Consider the following 11390-nt stretch of genomic DNA (forward strand, 5'->3'; position numbering starts at 1 on the left):
AGTCTGTCTGTCAGCCTGTCTGTCTGTCTGCCTGTCTGCATGTGTCTGCGTGTGAGGGTGTCAGCGTGTCAAAGTTTGAAGATGCGTCTTTGTGTGTGTGCGTGTGAGCGTGTGTAATGGCAGGAGAGCCAGTGCTTTCCGCTGTGTCTGGGTAGCGGTTGCCCCCAGCGTTGGCATCACTCGTGGGGGAGCACTGAGCCGTGTAAGCACCTGTTTTACCCCCACCCAGCGAGCAGCCAGGATAAAGCCGTCAAATAGAACACACACACACACACACACACACACACACACTGTCTCTCTATCTCATACACACACCCCGGCTGCTACCGCGGCATCGGAGATATTTAGGCTTCATAACACCATGCCAACCAGAAGGGGAACATCCTTCGGGGCCTCCCTGGACTATATCATTCAGGTCCTCTGTGACCCAAACAGGCTGCTGTGGCTGGTACCTGAAGCTGTTAATGGACCATGAGGTTTAGTCGGGCCAGAACTGGGCCGTAACTCCGGACCGGGGGAAGCCCTGCTCTGGCTCTGTTCTGTTGGACTGGTAACAACGTGGCCCTGGCTTGGGTTTCATCCCATTTTTGGCTTGTCTCACAGTCCTCGGCAGTGCGTTCACTGGTGTGTATTTGTGTCGGTGTGTGCGAGCTCATGTACACGCCTGTGCTTGTGTGTGTTCATTCATGCACTTGTGTGAGAGCACTCCCTTTTGTGTGTGACAAGGCATAATGCACACATCACAGGGTACACACACTGAGACGAAAGGCCTGCTTGTGGCGGCTCTGAACAGGTTTACTGGGGCAGCCGCAATGGCTTCCCGGCTTCCGTCTGTTCCATAGACAGGCTGAACACAACAGATGCAACTGAAAAAGCAGCCACAAAAAAGTCACAAATGGCTCGATATTTACTGCCAACATCTAGTCTAAGATGTAATCCTAAAGGGAGTCGGTCTTTATTTATTCACAATCATTCTGTTGCTTTTGCTTTTGTTTCCTAAATGATCTGCATAGTACTAAAGAGAAGTGTCCATTGATGCCGGGAAAAAACATCAAGAAGTGAACACAGGACATCAGAATCAGAATCAAATTATCCGTGGCATTATTTTCAATTATCTCTTCAGCTCTCCCAACTATTTACTGAGAGCCTGACACCAAAACATTGACACCAAATGCATGCCATCAGCTTCTGGATGAGTCAAACTCAACCATTTTGCTAAAGTCTGCAGACAGGCCTGAACTGACACGCACCATCTGTTCCTCAGTCACCAACCACGACACGCACAGTGTCAGTCCTGGATGAGCACAGTGTCAGTCCTGGATTCGCACAGTGTCAGTCCTGGATGAGCACAGTGTCAGTCCTGGATTCGCACAGTGTCAGTCCTGGATTCGCACAGTGTCAGTCCTGGATGAGCACAGTGTCAGTCCTGGATGAGCACAGTGTCAGTCCTGGATCAGTACAGTGGAATACATGTTCACCGACCAGGTCAGCCACTTGTGGTAGGGTTGCTGGGAATGCTGCCGACACCCTTGTCACAGCCTCGGCACAACCAGATTTACCCGTGTCACCAGCACCCACTGGGTGCCCCTTCCGATGCTCTGCGCTGTGACTGCACCTCCAAAATGGAGGGACTGGTTTAACGACTGCGCTCCAACACCAATGTTACCATCCCGCATCCTTCAGAGGGTCTTTAGCTGGCCCCGTGGCCTGCCTCTGGGGTCTGACAGCCCAGTATGACAGCCCTCTACCTGGATATACTCGTTCACCGCTACACTACTACCTTTATCACCCCTGCTGCTACCGTTGGAGCCGTGCTGTGATCGTCAGACATTAGCAGATGACCCCACTCTCGCCAAGCTTTGTCGGACAAGACTGGCCCAACGCAACACTGGAAGAGCTGTCACCATACTTTGGGGTCAGCGAGGGGCTGTCCTGCTGGAATGGCACCTGTGGTTCCAGGGGCTCTTCACACCTGTGCCTGAAGCAGCAAGACGGAGTCTGTCATGTCCCCATGCCTGGGTTATGTTGTCAACCCACGCTCCGCTCCATTGACATTACTATTAACTGTGACCCTGGTAGTCACTATCTTTCAAATAGAACTGTTGCCTACATTAGACGTGAAGTGGTTTCCGTAATTTCCGGTCAGCGTACCACCCTCTGCATATTGACCTGCGCTAAGTACCTGTGAAGTACAATAACTCCGTCATGTGCATTTAACTAGTAAGCCTACGGTCTCATGAGTCTTTTCATGTTCCCTCTGGGCTCCTAGTACTTCTGGTCGGGCACCACTGGATTCTAGATTCTATAAAATCCTTCATAGACAACATCAAATCGTTGACTCTTACCGGTAAACTCTGAAAGTTTCCTGTAGAAATTCGGACCTTTGTAACCCCGGCTGCTGAAGCTGATCTGAGACTTGGCTAGAATCGCTGACTGACAGTCACCCCCCAGTACTCTCCAGTCACATCCTGAGATCCATGGTATTATGTATCTGATACGGAGAGGATTGCGTCTCTCATGTGTCACTAAATGCTGTCACCACTAAATTTGATACAACCCCCGATGAGTCAACAAACTAAATTGCGCCATTGAAAATGAGTCAATTTGTCAATCAGTCTTATCTGCCCGCTGAATTTCTAACAGTACTCTGATAGATGTTCATCCGTTGACAAAAAGAAGAACAAGAAAAAAAAAGGAGAAAAGGAAGAAAAAGACCCATAGTGAGAGTGTAATACAGTAATAATATGCGTATATAGTCTCTTCAGGAAAGTGGTGAACTAACAAAACCACAAGCAACTCACATAGAGCTTACTTCTTTTATGTAGAGAAGAAACCAAGCAGTACGGAACAACACATGCCACTTTTCTTGTCCTCGTGTTCTCACCCCTCCGTTGTCCTTCACTGCTCCTCTTTTTTTCATCTTTTCATTGTCCTTCACTGCTCCTCTTTTTCTCATCTTTTCATTGTCCTTCACTGCTCCTCTTTTTTTCATCTTTTCATTTTCCTTCACTGCTCCTCTTTTTCTCATCTTTTCATTGTCCTTCACTGCACCTCCTTTTCTCATCTTTTCATTTTCCTTCACTGCACCTCCTTTTCTCATCTTTTCATTGTCCTTCACTGCACCTCTTTTTTTCATCTTTTCATTGTCCTTCACTGCTACTCTTTTTTCATCTTTTCATTGTCCTTCGCTGCTCCTCTTTTTCTCATCTTTTCATTGCCCTTCGCTGCTCCTCTTTTTCTCATCTTTTCATTGTCCTTCACTGCTCCTCTTTTTCTCCTCTTTTCATTGTCCTTCACTTTTCTTTTTCTCATCACTCTGTTGGCCTTCAGATCCCCTGCACATGCCCTGTAGAGCAAGGCATTACAAAATACTTAGAGCAACTATAAACTAACATCTAATTTAGAAATCCAAAATCCAAAATCCAAAATAAATCTGATGAGAATAAATCTCATAATAGTGACAGTAATATAATTAGGATTAGAAATAACATCAACAATAATAGAACATGTTTGAAATGCTTTTCAAAAATCTACATGAATGCTAAAATATACAAAAAGAGATGACTTACTCTAATTTATAAAAGCATTTGTTTTTCACGAATGACCCAACTGAGTGACCTGATTGACCCCAAACAGACAGATTATCAGATTGTTTTTTGACATTCCTTCCTATCCATGACATGACAATTCCACTCTGAGAGGCTTTGATGAAAGGTCTTATTTATCTGTCTGTTTATTTATTTGTCTGTAGATATCACTATATTGGATGATGTGACACCTATCACAGAATCATATTAGAATTCACCTCCCTTTGGCCTAGGGAGTTCCTGCTCTTAGCCCCTGTGTCTGGTTCACACTTAGTGCTGCAGAGCTGGTTTGAGTCCAGTCTACTGCTCTTTCAATAAATACCTCATCCTCAATCTTTCCCCACTTTCCTTCCCAATAAGGCATAGAAATGCTTGAAAAATATCTTTATATATTTATATATAATTCACTTCCCCCTCCTATCAATTACTAATAGTTGCATCAGCGTCATATTTGTGTGGTCGTGAGTGTATGTGTGTGTGTGTTTGAGTTAGGTATAGATCAGTGGTGTTAGAGGCACTGTAGAGCCAGTCTCTCTGCAGATCAGAAGGTCACTTTCCCGCAGGCTGTCCTCTGTCTCCTTCCCGCTTTGAGCTAATATGGCTAATTATCACAAGAAGTGTGTGTGCATGTGTGTGGAGTGGGTGAGTTGGAGGTCTGCACCAGGCACAGTTCATCTACATTCTCGTGTATCCTACGCACATTACGTATGTAACCCCCTACATACTCCTACCCCTTTCTGAACGGTGTGTCAGAAGGCTTTACTTTCCTGTGGACTGTGTGTCGTGTCGACTCGTACAGACTACAGAGTTGCATACAAGTCCACATCTGTCATTGCTTTTTATTTGAGCAAACATGACGGTGGGCAGGATGTGTGCTGTGTCCTGAAACAGGATCAAACAACAAGCCTCACAAATTGAATGGAAAAATATCACTTTTTACACTGTGTTGATTATCTAGTGAGTCCCAGGGTGACTTAAGTTGGAACACATTGAAGGTGATGTTAATGTAGTGATTACAAGAAGTTAAGGGTTAATGTTTTGGATAGGATTAAAACCCAGACAGCTTTACAGTTTAATGTGCATGAGTGTGAGTGAATTGGGAACACAGTATCTGTAAATGTTTCTCTGTGTGTGTGTGGTGTGTGTGTTTGTGTGTGTGTGTATATGTGTGTGTGTGTTTTCAGCTGGCTTTAATCATCTAGTGTGCAAGGCCTAAGGCAGAACCCACTGGTGATACGCTTCTGTAGCACCCCCACACTAATCCCTTTGTGTGTGCATGTAAGTGTATATGTGTGTGTATGTAAGTGTATATGTGTGTGTATGTAAGTCTATATGTGTGTGTATGTAAGTCTATATGTGTGTGTATGTAAGTCTATATGTGTGTGTTTGTGTAAGTGTATATGTGTGTGTGTGTGTGTGTGTAAGTGTATATGTGTGTGTATGTAAGTCTATATGTGTGTGTTTGTGTAAGTGTATATGTGTGTGTGTGTGTGTGTGTGTGTAAGTGTATATGTGTGTATGTGTAAGTGTATATGTGTGTGTGTGTAATTGTATGTGTGTGTAAGTGTATATGTGTGTGTGTGTGTGTGTAATTGTATGTGTGTGTGTGTGTAAGTGTATATGTGTGTGTATGTGTGTGTGTGTGTGTGTGTGTAAGTGTATGTGTGTGTGGAAGTGTAGGTGTGTGTGTGTGTAAGTGTATGTGTGTGTGTGTGTGTGTGTGTTAGTGTATGTGTGTGTGTGTGTGTAAGTGAATGTGTGTGTGTAAGTGTATGTGTGTGTGGGTGTGTGTGTGTAAGTGTATGTGTGTTTGTTTTTGTGACTTGTCAGGACATTTTGTCCCCATAACTATACTAAAACCTGAACAATGTGACTTGTGGGGACATTTTTCATGTCCCCACATTTCAAAAGTCATTTTCTGGCTCAGGGTTTAGTTTTAGGGTCAAACTTACAATTAACTTTAGACTTAGAATTGGGGTTTCTTTAAGGTCCAGGTGTTGTTGGTTAAGTTTAGGGTTAAGGTTAGGCATTATATCTAGGTAAAGTTTAGCCATAAATTTTACTTTATTTAGGTTAAGGTTAGGGTTAGGGTTAGGGTTAGGGTTAGGTAAGGTTAGGGTTAGGTTAAGGTTAGGGTTAGGGTTAGGGGTAAGGTTAGGGTTAAGGTTAGGGCAAGGGAGCATGTAATTTTGTTTTTCTGGTCCCCACATTTCACAAAAACCAGTCTGTGTGTGTGTGTGTATGTGTGTGTGTAAGTGAATGTGTGTGTGTGTGTGTGTATGTGTATGTGTGTAAGTGAATGTGTGTGTGTGTGTAGGTGTATGTGTGTGTGTAAGTGTATGTGTGTGTGTGTGTGTGTGTGTAAGTGTATGTGTGTGTGTATGCTACATCCCCAACAGAAATCAGTCTCCACTCTGACGACAGAGAGCATGTCCTCCCTACTGCTTTCGTCTGCACTAATAACTTGGTCAATCTGGCAAAGAAAAGTAATGTCATTAAAGAAAATCAATGAGAGAAAGTAAAATGTCCATAACATAAACCTTTGGAGAAAAATAAAAACCTCAGAAAGCTCAGCAGTGCAAGAAACTTGGACCGTGAGACTTTTCAGATGTGGGTTTTTCTCTTTTGATGGGGCAGGGGGTCTGTGGAACAACAACGAGAAGCGACTGAACGGCAGAATAGCATTTTTTTTCCCCCTCCATCCATCTGTTAAATGACTAATTCCTCATTAAAACCGGTCTGAGGCGGCGAGAGACCTTTGATAAAAAAGCGGCGTCGTGTTTGCTTAACTTCCCTCACCATGCTGTCTTCTGGCTGCGTCTGTGCAGCTCACTGCTTGTGTTCACTACAGACACCGGGAGACTATTGATTTGGCTTCGAAAACGTCCACCATTTTCATAAAATGATCGCTACTCCCATGAAGGTTTTTTCTTCCAACCCCATTAGAATCCGCAGTATGGAAACATACAGTGCTTTGCTCAGGACCTGACAAGCCCCAAAAAGGTGGGGCGACGTGCTTGATGAACTGGTGCTATGAAACATTACCGGCATCTCCCCTCTGCCCTCTCCTCTCTCACATCAAAAGCTGTTCCCTTTCATGTAATTACTTCACCTTGGCCTGTGTGTTTAAGTGTGTATTTTTGCGTGTGTACTTTTGTGTGTGTGTGTGTGTGTGAGCTCTATTTGCGTAGGCGTGCGGGAGACCAGCGCCGTGGCGCTTCACAGGTTACTTCCCCTCTGCATCGGAACACACCAACCACACCATGTCCATCAGGCTCCTGATTGACTCCAGCTCATTTTTCAACTCCGCTGCCTCTTGTCCTGTTTTCTAATAAAGGCAGTGGAGGGGGAGAATTAGGAGGTGAGGGTGGGGGGAGGGCAGACTCGAGGCCTGACACCACTAATTCCAGTGCCGGCCAGTGTTGGCTTGCAATCTCATTAACGCACTGTTGGACTGTCGCGCGCACACTTCGACTTGTTCAATCACTGGGGGCAACACAGACGGCTTTAAATCCAAAATGAGTTTCTTGACTAGGAACCTGTCCCCTCGCGTCCACGTATCCCGGGGAGCCTGATTTATGAGGCCCCGACCCAGGAAATACCACAGACCTCAATCTTATCGGCCCTTTAAAGTTTGGAGATTGATTTCTTTGTAACTCCATTACTCTAGCTCAAGCCTCCCTCTAATGCTCCTTTCTCTCTTACTTTCTTTCTCCGTCTCCCGCTCTTTCTCTTTCTCTCTCTACCTCTCCCACTCACTCTTCTTTGTTTCCATCTCACTTTCCTGCCACTCTCTATTCATCCCCTGTTTTCATCCATTTCCCTGTTTCTGTGTTTCTTCATCACTCTCCAGATACACTCTTGTACCATCCATCCTTTTCATCATTCTCTCCACTACACCCTCCTCGTCCTCCTTCTCTCCTATCCACTACACCCTCCTCGTCCTCCCCTCTCCCCCGTACTCTCTGCTATTTCATTTCTTCTCTCCCCATCAACTGTGAGCTGCAGTTCGCCAGGGCCCTTATGCCCCTGGGTCACACCTATTGTGCCGATCTCCCAGAATTCTCTCTGATTATTATAATCACTGTGGCATGGGGACCCCCAGGTGGCCAAAGAGTTAGGCAGACTTAATCTGGCAGGGCTGCTGGGTTTTACACCTTCAAAACATTCCCCTACGGTCAAGGCCCTTGAGTAGGGCCCTGGACCTGACAACACGCTCCCCATCCAGGAGCACTGTGCTGGAGCCTGACCCTGTGCTTGTCTCAGCTGGATGTGCAATGTGTGTTTTCTTGTGGACTGAAAACCTAGTACAAGTCTGTAGCATGTGGACAAGTTCTTGATACGGACAAGCTGAGATTCTGCGTTGAGTCTGCCTTGTGTCCAGTAGGTTCTGTCCAAGTCTGGTCCTGGGAATTCAGCCCTTAAAAGAGGCAATCTGCAGTTAAAATGTGTTTAATCTCATGATTCTTCAAGAATATTCCTAAAGAATCAATAGGCATATTTAAATCATAGTAAAGTTCTAACATTTCTGCGGCTCTCACAGTTCACCCCTTTAAACTGTGTCTGTTCAGGTGTAACACCTCATTCTAATACAGTATTCAGTTCAGTGTTCTCCACCCACCTCATTAAGAGTTCACTCTCTCTTCCACCCTGGAGGGTTTGATCATTAGGACATGTACGGACTTGTACAGATTAGATAAATCCTATGAGCTGATTCAAATCACATCCATGGCTTCGATGACCTTGACTTGCCTATCATAGTGGAGATATGATGTGGGTAGCTTGATACAGAGCAGGTGATCTGGGGATGAGGAGTTGCATATTAAATCAGTGTGTTGGGAGACATGGGAGAAAATGAACGTTCAGTCAGGTTAACTAATTCAAAGGTTCAGCAATCAACAGATATTTCCAGGAAGTTTGCACGGCAGGCGCGGCTAACCTTTGCATTTGATAAATAAACTAATCTTAATCATTCCAACCCACCAGAGCAATGTTTAACTAGTGTCTTGTTTAACTAAATTAATCACATTTCTATTTCTTCAAAGAGAAAGTGTATTTGGGGTAACCCTGGTAAGAAGAGATATCTATAGCAAACTGTTTTATGGGCAAGATTCAGCTGGTTGCCCAGCAAACCCTAAATGCTTCGGTGAACATTCCTGAAACATTTCTTTAAGTTTCGGCAAACATTGTTATAATACAAAAACTGCCCAGATGCCATGATAATTATAGATGTTTGATCATTGGTCTGATGTGGCAAAAACATTCCCACAACTAATTTAATCTGTTCTTCCCCTGAGGTCTGATGTCATCACTTTTTGGTTCACGTGATGTTTATGTTATTATTCACTTTAGTTCATTTAAAGATGCCCAGAGTTGATAAGATGTATAATGTAGTGGCGTAATCCTCACATTGAAAAGATTTATCATGTTACATTTCTTATGGTCGTCATAGCCACAGACACAGTACTGCTCTAGAATTTTGGACTGTTGCCTTTAATATATTTTTGTTAATTCTCAGCAAAGTGCAAGCTGTCAACACAACTGAATGAATAAAGGATGTGTATTGGAGCCATGGGGAGGTATACGTTCAGTGTGTTCCCAGAGTTCCAGAGCCATGGGATTCTGAACGAATGACACAGTATTCAAACGTAGGACTTCATCTATCTAAAAAGAGGGAAAAGTACTTTGTTGACAATTACTGGTGAGAGTAGACTCCAGAGGACAGGCATTGGGTGTGGTGTGGGCCTTTGTTTCCTGCAACTTCAGATTTGGTTACTAGTCAAAAACACCCAAAACCAGGCAGTACACTGTAATGAAATACCTGTTTACCTCAGTGGTGCAACCACAATAAAAATAATACTGAGTGAATAAAATAGTGTAAAAAGGGAAAGTTCAATCGATTAAATCACCTAAAATGTTGCCCATATCATAAATTAATTAATGGTAATGTTTATTTATTTACTACATAACATTTACCAGGGAATAGATTTTGTGATAATACATATTTAACAGTTAAAAAATAGTTAATAGTTGAAAATAATGAGCCTTCATGAGCAATCATGTTATTGTGTGTGTTCATGTTTTCATATACTTTTAAAGGCTGACATTTTTTTTAACAAGACAAATTTGATGGCTTGTGGGTAAAAGCTGTCTTTCAGCCTGGAGATCCAAGATGGGTACAGGCGTATGTGGGTTCTTGGTGATGTTGCAGGCCTTGCTCGAAAACAGCTTGGAGGAGATCTGTATGGTGGGTAGCACGGCTCGGGGGAGTCTGGAGAGCTTCACGATTCATCTCCGTCTCCCTCTGTCCTGTCACAACGCGTTTGCGACAAAGACAGGGCGAGAGATGAAAGAAATATGTTTAATCCCAACACAAATGTCACTGTTGCTACTACTGGAGAAAGACAGAGAGAGAGAGAGAGAGAGAGACATATGTACAGGTTTAATGACTTTAATAGAGATGACACATTGTGAGTGGGTTCTTCTCACTTTCTGGGGCCGTCTGTTTCTCATGTGCTTTGTGAGGATCCTGTATGTTGCACTGGCCTCAATGGCACAACACTGTCATAATCACTGTCACATATGCCTTATTGCTTACATGTACAGTGAATATTTGGGGGACGGCCGTCTATGAAATACCAGGTGGAAATGAACGTTTCACCGTTTCTTTTACGTGAGGACCCGGTGAAACGGCACACAAAGTCGAAAATCCATTCAACAAGGCAAAAATACGAACAGAAAAAACACGGGGAGACAAAGCAAAAACACACCAGTGGATGCGCGCCTCGGCGTTCTCCCTTCGTGCCTCCGTCTCTCCTTGGTAGACTGGAGGTGGGACCGGAAGTAGCTTGCTCCTCTCAACCACTTTCGCTCTCTTGGTCTCCTTGAGTGCCCAGCCTGGGCTATTTTAAGGGTAGAGAATAAAGGGTCATTAGAGTTAAAATGGTTGGGATGTCCTCAACCAGGTGGTGTCTTTCAACAACAGAAACACATGTGACTTTCCAGTAATGTAAAATCAATAGATAATGGCCTAATAATTTCCTTCCAGGGCTAAAAGTTTTCATTAGTATTATTATTATTATTATTTTTTTACATATATAATCGCCATATTATAGGCAAAGATTTTGATAATTTGTCGGTTGAGACATGCTACTGTTCATCATTTAAAAATATATGTTTAATAATGTATTTATTCTTATTTATTCACCTTTCAATTAATTGATTAACACATGTTGTTTAAGGAGCATACAAACCATCGCTCCCCAGTCCTAGTGAACACGTGATACGGCAAGATGTCGGCTTATTTTAACTGGGCTCATTAGATGGTGGGAAACTACCCTAGTTAATTAAAATAATTTGCTGTTATCGCGGCTGCTGATGCTTTGGTCAGCCAAACGTTACCGGGGGATTGCTGTGCAGCAGCAGCCCGCTCCCTTCTTTCTCTCTCTCTCCCTCTCTCTCTCTCTCCCGCCTGCCTGGCAAATGCCTCTGTGCGGCTGCAGATTCTTGGGCTAATTAGCAACGGAGGAGGAATATTTTACACCTAAATTAACATGCCGCGCTCCGGCCCGCACTCTAATTGACGAACTCGCTTCTTATGTGGGCGGGAGGAGAAGAAAAAGAAGAGCAAACTGAGAAAAAGTAGAAAGAGAGATGGAGCGCAACGCTTCAGAGTGTGTGTAGAAACATGGGCTGAATTTTGAGTCGTTTCATAATTAGTGAGTATCAAGAAAGCTGCTGGTTTATCGAGTCTAGTTTGGTTGATTTTTATACGGGTTGCGTGGTCACCCGAGGGTATTTACC

The 11390-nt window shown here is 43.9% G+C and overlaps 1 long non-coding RNA gene across 1 annotated transcript; it reads right to left on the reverse strand.

Moving 5' to 3' along the window:
• Window positions 1–9596: 9596 nt before the first annotated feature.
• LOC105028394 lies at window positions 9597–11090 on the reverse strand. Its single transcript, XR_829383.4, has 3 exons — window positions 10795–11090; window positions 10358–10489; window positions 9597–9896 (listed from the first exon to the last, which is right to left on the reverse strand). It is a non-coding gene; the product is annotated as an uncharacterized LOC105028394 (long non-coding RNA).
• Window positions 11091–11390: the final 300 nt, after the last annotated feature.

The sequence above is a fragment of the Esox lucius genome, chromosome 14, assembly GCF_011004845.1.
Source record: "Esox lucius isolate fEsoLuc1 chromosome 14, fEsoLuc1.pri, whole genome shotgun sequence".
Taxonomy (NCBI): Eukaryota; Metazoa; Chordata; class Actinopteri; order Esociformes; family Esocidae; genus Esox; species Esox lucius.